The sequence below is a fragment of the Arvicola amphibius genome, chromosome 13 (genome assembly GCF_903992535.2).
Source record: "Arvicola amphibius chromosome 13, mArvAmp1.2, whole genome shotgun sequence".
Taxonomy (NCBI): Eukaryota; Metazoa; Chordata; class Mammalia; order Rodentia; family Cricetidae; genus Arvicola; species Arvicola amphibius.
The window spans coordinates 55,961,718-55,968,657 of record NC_052059.1 but is presented as its reverse complement, the minus strand read 5'-3'; the positions used below and the strand labels follow the sequence as shown (position 1 = coordinate 55,968,657).

Here is a 6,940-nt window from a genome sequence, read left to right as displayed (position 1 = left end):
TGGATTCCTCTCTTTGAAAAGAGGGAAAGGTGGGCAAACCAGAACAGACAAACAAACAGAAAAACCCATGCTCATGAAGTCTTTGCCTATTGAAACCTTTATTGAAGTTGGAGTGAAAATTGCATTTTGCTTGAGATGATGTGAGCCTGGACACAAGCCTGTCCTCTGTCTCCTTGGGCCAACCGAGGGAAGAAAGAATTACTCCACTCATTTCTGATGGTTTTAACTGTGCAGTCACTCTGTTTGGTGTGGCTCCCAAACCCAAGCTAGATCTTTGAGATAGGAAGTAGCCGTCCTGAATTTAATATCGTGAACTTCCTTTTTGTGAGCTTTGGGCCAGGCAAACATAGATAAATGTACTTACTTATCCTACATTTACCCTTTAGATCTGTGGCCCGTTTAGGGCCCCAATCTACTCTTCTGATCCATTTTCTCACCAAGCAGTGACAAGCAAAATGAGGACCACTCGCTGAAATGTTAGATATGAAAGATTTGAGTAGCCTTATCTCTCAGTTCTTCTCATCCTTTGTTTCTTGCACATCCTAACAGATAATTAGATAACTGGTGAGCTTTCTGCAAATATTCTAAATAGCCTATAAAATATAATATCAGTCAAGACCAGTCTGTTATATCTTTCAGTGGTGTTGGTATGGTCAACTCTATATAGATTAGTGCTTTTCAACACTGTGCGCATGTGAACGCCCTGCAAAGCTTGATCAAAGGCAAGTTCAGGTTTGGTAGGAACTAGATGGGGACTGTTTCTAAGATTTCCCAAGAGTCCCTGATGTAACTCAGAGAGAACCACGGTAAGTAGTGAGAGTTCTGACTGAGATAGAAGAGTCTTTGTACCCTAGGAAAGGCACAGTACCTTCCTGTAAGAACCCGAGGTGTGGGGGCTAGAAAGATGGCTCAGTGGTTAAGAGCATTTGCTGTTTTTACGAGGATTGGGGTTCAGTTTTTAGCACCACCCACGTGGCAGATCATCATCTTTGATCTCCAAGGTCACCAGAACTTACTTAGTGTGCGTGCGCGCTCACACACACACACACACACACACACACACACACACGCACGCACACACACACACACACAGAGACAGAGACAGAAAGAAAGAGATAAATAAGCTAAAGTTAGACAGTAGACACACATTTCCTGAATATCTAATTTTAATATGAATTTTATTTCATTATGAATGATGAGTTCTCCCCAGTTAAAGGGAAGCCCCTCCTGAGCAGTGTGACAATCTAGAAAGTCACTTAGTGGCATTTTTGCCTGTGGTAGCCATCTTTCAGTAACTGGCCAACATGACAAACACAAAGGGAGAGAGGAGGGGCACTCGCTATATGTTCTCTAGGCCCTTTAGGAAAACATGGAGTTGTTCCTTTGGCCACGCACATGCGAATCTACAAGAAGGGTGATATTGTAGACATAAAAGGAATGAGCACTGTTCAAAAGGAATGCCCCATAAATATTACCATGGCAAAACTGGGGGAGAGTCTACAGTGTCACCCAGCATGCTGTGGGCATCATTGTAAACAAGCAAGGGCAAGATTCTTGCCAAGAGAATTACTGTGTGGATTGAACACATCAAGCACTCGAAGAGCAGAGACAGCTTCCTGAAGCGGGTGAAGGAGAATGACCAGAAGAAAAAGGAAGCCAAAGAGAAGGGCACCTGGGTTCAGCTGAAGCGCCAGCCTGCTTCACCCAGAGAAGCACACTGTGAGGACTAACGGGACGGAGCCTGAGCTGCTGGCGCCCATTCCGTACGAATTCCTGGCCTGAAGTACAAAAAGAAATAAAAGATCTGGACCGTAAAGGTTTCTTAAGTTGAATTGTGGTGTCTTCTCCCTGAAAGAAAATGCTGGTTCACTGTGTCTTTCCTACTCAGATTTTATTAAATTTTTCCTTCTAATTGATACAAAAACCAAGTCACTTAGTGGCTGTTAAGAAATGCTGAGTGACTGACACACAGGTCACTTGAACTGTCAGATGAAAATCCAAGTGGAGCTGGGTTAATTCATTCTTGTGATAAAATTCCTTTCAGTGATGGATTATCCAGATGGGTGGGTAGTGGGGTCCTTTGCCACTCCACCAGTTCCCTAAAATGTTTCTTACTCTACAGGCAGAACAAGGACAGGATGCTCATGACCTGGTTCTCGTCACTCAGAGTCAGGGGTGAGGAGGCAGAAGAAGAGAGACACAATGAAGATGGTTTGTTTCCTTAAACATCTAACGCTGGCTTGAGATATAGTAGGTGTTGTTCTTTAAAAAAATGCTATAAAGTCCCAGGCGGCAGCTGTAGGCAGGCAGTGGACTCTGGGAGCAGCCAGTCCCAAGTCAGAGACAACTGTGGGTCCCTGCAAGATCCCTGGGGGCCATGTGAGCAGGCGGCAGAAGCCCGGTTGACAGCAGGTCCCAAGCTGGTCGCCCAAGATCCCTGGTCAGGTCCCGAGCAGGTCGGTGGGTGTGGACATGAGGCGGGTAAAAGGCACATAGACACGGTAGACAGGTGTAGAACTGGACATTTATTTATTTAGGGGGTTATGGAGGGGAAAGGGAGAAGGGGGGCAGAGAGAGAGAGGGACAGAGAGGGACAGAGAGACACGCACGCACACGCCAAGAAAGGACAGGAAGAAGAATTCAAGATGGCGGCGAGAGGTCAGGGGTCGCCATGAGTGGGCGTGGCTTGCCCCTTAAAGGGCCCAAAGAATAACAGTAGGTACCAACCGTGAAGAAATTGCTTAAATTTAAATTAATTAAGTCAAAAGTTTAAAGCAAGCTCAGCAGTTATAGTTACTACAGTTCAAGTTAGTAGAGGTCTGGGCAGCTAGAATACTCAACCCTTTTAGAAGTTAACTGGGCAGTGTCACTCAGAGAACCCAGAGCAAATAAAAGCTCCATTCCCGGGGAGGCTGGAAGCCAGACAGCAGTTTGCTCTGAAGACTGCATATCAACGGAAGGGAAAGGGCTGCAGGGTCCTGGTGCAGTCGGGGTGGTGTGGGTCTTTGGGTGCTAGGGAAGGAGAGATTCCCATGGGCTGTTAGGGAGGGGCAGCATGGCCAGCATCTCACCTGGAGCCTTTTAACAACTGCTCCTGCTTGCGGCAAGAGATAATCAGTAGATGCTGAGGAGGAAACTGCGAACAAAGAAAGATGAAGCATGAAAATGACCAATTATTTTGCCTCACTACATGCTTTATGAGCCGTGAGTACATGCTCCATTATCCCATCCTAGGATCCATCCATTTTGTTTACCTGACTGGACAGCTTTCTGCAATGCCTTAGCCCATTGCTTTATACACATTTCATGCCAGGCCCACTCCTCTTGAATTTTGGGGCTCCCCCACAGCCCTTGAGTTTTTCAGCTCAGATGGCAAAAGCTCCATATTCTGGGGCTCAGGATTAGAAGTTCTGCTTTTATGTTCTAGAATATTTTCTGATAATTCCATTTCCATGTATTCATTCAACAAGTATTTATTAAACAACTACTGGATGCCAAGAGTTGGCTGACTCCCATGTTTTCTTCAGTGGCAGCTTCTTTGTTCTGGTTGAGATTTCAAGCCTTAATAAAGTGAAATTGCCCAGCCAGAACTTAATGTTACAGAATAGTTTCTAAGTAGTGCAGACCACATTGTTTAGTGACACGAGCCAAATGGATTAGCTTCCGCCTTGGGAGGGGAGAACTTTCATGGCTTTCTTCTTGCTCCGAGGTCTCTGATTACTCATTCTCCTTAGTCCCTGTATCAGTTTCGTAGGGGTGCCGTGCAAATGCCCACCAACCGATGGCTCGGAATGACAAAACTGCGTTCTCTCCCAGGTGGGGGAGGTTTGAAAGCACCGGCAGTCATGCCTCTCCTGAAGGCTCTGTGCAGAATCCTTTCTTGCCTCCTCTAACTTCAGTTCCATGGCTTACTGCTGCATTGTTCTGGTCCCTGTTTCCATTGTCAAATAGCTGTTGCTGCTGTTGGCATTGTGCATGTGTGCATGTATGGTATGTTGCAATCAGCCCCTTTTCTTTTAAAGGTACTGTGGAATTGGGTCCTATTTTGATCCAGTATGACCTTAGTTTACTTAATTACATCTGCAAATTCAATGCTATCTGACTCATTTTCACTCAGGGCCACATTTATTGGTATCTGGGGGCCATTATTTGAACATACCATTTTGGGGAACATACTTTGACCCACAATAATGCCCCTCCAATCTAGTCTAGAGCCTGGGACTTTGTTCATGCTAGGAAGTGCTCTACCATTGAGCCATAGCCCTAACTGAGTCCCTCAAATTTCGATACCTATGTATATCCATCCACTCAGGCTGTAAGGAAGCAAAGCTGCAGATGGAGCCTGTAGTTCAGCCAAGGAAGAAGTAGCTGCATCCCTGCTCTTGGTCCTTCCAACCAGGAGGCAGATGGGATGAGCTGAGAGGAAGATCAAAGACCAGCAGGGGCAGCGGGCAGAGCAAGGTACCAGTTAGACACCCCGAAGGTTATCAATCACCTCCGGCCCTTTTAACTTGCTCCTGGGACCTTTCATTTTTCCTGAGTCATTCTTTTCTGCCACTTGCTTCTTCTCTGTCATCCTCATTCTCTGAGCCCCAAAGCAAGGAAGAAATATATTAATGTGATCAAAGGACTTCCAAAGGACATTGGCATGTCCCCATTAGGTTATCAGCACTTTATGCCATATTATTGTTTGTGATCAGGACAAGGTCCATGCAGCACTCTGAGCGCGAGCCAAGGAGCAGGGTTTGTAAAGTCCCTTCTGCTCAACGTCCTCAGATTCTTCCGTCCTGTCTCATTCATTTCTATAGCACATAGTAGAGTGTCCAACTTGTTTCTGTCAGCGAGGAGACAGAAAGCAAATGGGCAGAGCGGGAGCACACCTCAGGATCCTAAGGAGTTTTCTCACACCGTGCTTAACCCACTTGGATTTCAAGGAAATGTTTGCACATTTCTGTTACAAATATTTATAAAGTGCCCACTTGGAATGAAGGGTCTTGCTAGAATATGTGGAAATGGTTCAAAGTCACAATATTCCTTGCTTTTGAGAAGTTTATAATCTAGGGGGAGAAAGGCTGTATAAAATTAGTATGATATAAACTGCAAATGTCCCAGGCTTATTGTGTTTGGCAGAGGAGGAGTGGTGATGGGAGTGTTGTTAGAAGAGGTAGACCAATTCTGGCAATTCGGGATAGGAAACTACACTCACCAGTGGCTTTCCTGTGAAGGACTCACCGTCCAGGTACTTGAACCAAGGGACTGTCATTTGTTACAGTGAGACACATTTGGGAAGAACGTCCGTATGGGAAGGACACAGGGAGTATGGTAGAAAATGAGGCCAAGAAGCCTATCCAAGAATAGTGGGGTTTGCTTCAGATCCTAGGTGGGAATGTTTGATCTTCGTCTTGTATTTAATGGGGGAGTCACCAGCATTTCTACCTGTAGGACTAGCAGAAGACTAATTCAGAAGCTCTTGAAGCAGCCCAAGACTTGGGAAATAGGAAAAAAAGCGGAGATCCAGGGGTCTTGAAGTTCAAGGTAGACTCAAAAGAACCTGGCAGATGAGAGATTGCTACTGATGGGGAACAGGGAGCAACTAAAATCTCAGCACCATCATGAAAAGGGCAGGGCAGACCAAGGGGAGATTTATGCAGGGAGATGAGATGGAGCACAGAATGGGGCTTGTGGTCTCTACAGTCCAGCAGAAAGTAGACTAACGTATGGAATTGGAGAGCAGGCAGGCCTAGGTTATTGAGTTCAGAGGTGAAGATTATTAACCACAGTGTGAATTAGAGAAGAAAGGACACTCGGCCCCTTTTATGCAATAGAAATATTATATTGTCCATATTTAAAGTAAATGCATCATGATTGGAAGCTAGACACAAAATCATCATTTTCTAAATGTAACTGTGTATAAATAGAAAAAACATTAGGTTATGAAAAGGCTTAAATATTCTAGGAAGCAGAAGTGCGTCTCCTTAGCACTGGTTTAAAGAATTACACAGTTCTCCATGCCAGTGGACTCCCATTAGTGGATCAGAACCACTTGGAAATTAATGTGTCAGAAATGAAAATGTACAGACTCACCCTATCAGGATTCCCAACAATACAGGTAGCTGTCTACATAGGATTTATGTTGTAAGGTATTCTGTCATTTAAAGGCAACTGAGGGGACTGGGGTATCCATAAATTTTAGAACTCAAGGAATGGGAGACGTGTGTGTCCTGGAAGCAATCCTTTGTGGATATGGAGGAGCAGCTATGTTTGTTGGTGGGAAGAAGTCTCATCAGGTGTTTGAGGGGGCTGCAGAGATGGCTCAGTAGTGAGAAGAGCCTTCTCCTCTTCCAGAGAACCGCAGTTTAGATCCTAGCACCTACATCCGGCTGCTCACAAGCATCTGCAACTCCAGTTTCAGGAGATCCAGTGTTCTCTTCTGACTTCTGTAGGCCCCTGCATTCATGTGCACAAGTCCACCTATAGACACACACCAAAAATTAAATAATTTTTTTATAAATTGAAGATTATTTTCACAACAGTTGTAAATGACCAACAATAGGGTAGACAAGATGGCTCAGCAGGCTAAGTGTCTGCGCAGAAAGGCTGACAACCTGAGTCTTATCCTCAGAGCTCAAAAGATATAGAAAGACAAAATAGACTCCATAAAGTTGTCATCTGCCCTCCATGTGCACACACATGTACAAACGTGTACACACACAACAAAAATTATTAATGATCAATAATGGAATCCTTTAGAGCAGTGGTTTTCAACCTGTGAGTTGTAACCCCTTTGGGTCACCTAAGACCATGGAAACACATATATGCATTATGATTCAGAACAGTAGCAAAATTACAGTTGTGAAGTAACAACAAAAATAATTTTATGGTTGGGAGTCTCCACAAGATAAGGAACTGTATTAAAGGGTCACAGCATTAGGAAGGTTGA

The 6,940-nt window shown here is 44.7% G+C and overlaps 1 pseudogene; it reads left to right on the top strand.

The window, feature by feature from the left end:
- The first annotated feature begins 1,304 nt into the window (after positions 1 to 1,304).
- LOC121676989 lies at positions 1,305 to 1,782 on the top strand (annotated as a pseudogene).
- The last annotated feature ends 5,158 nt before the right edge of the window (positions 1,783 to 6,940 follow it).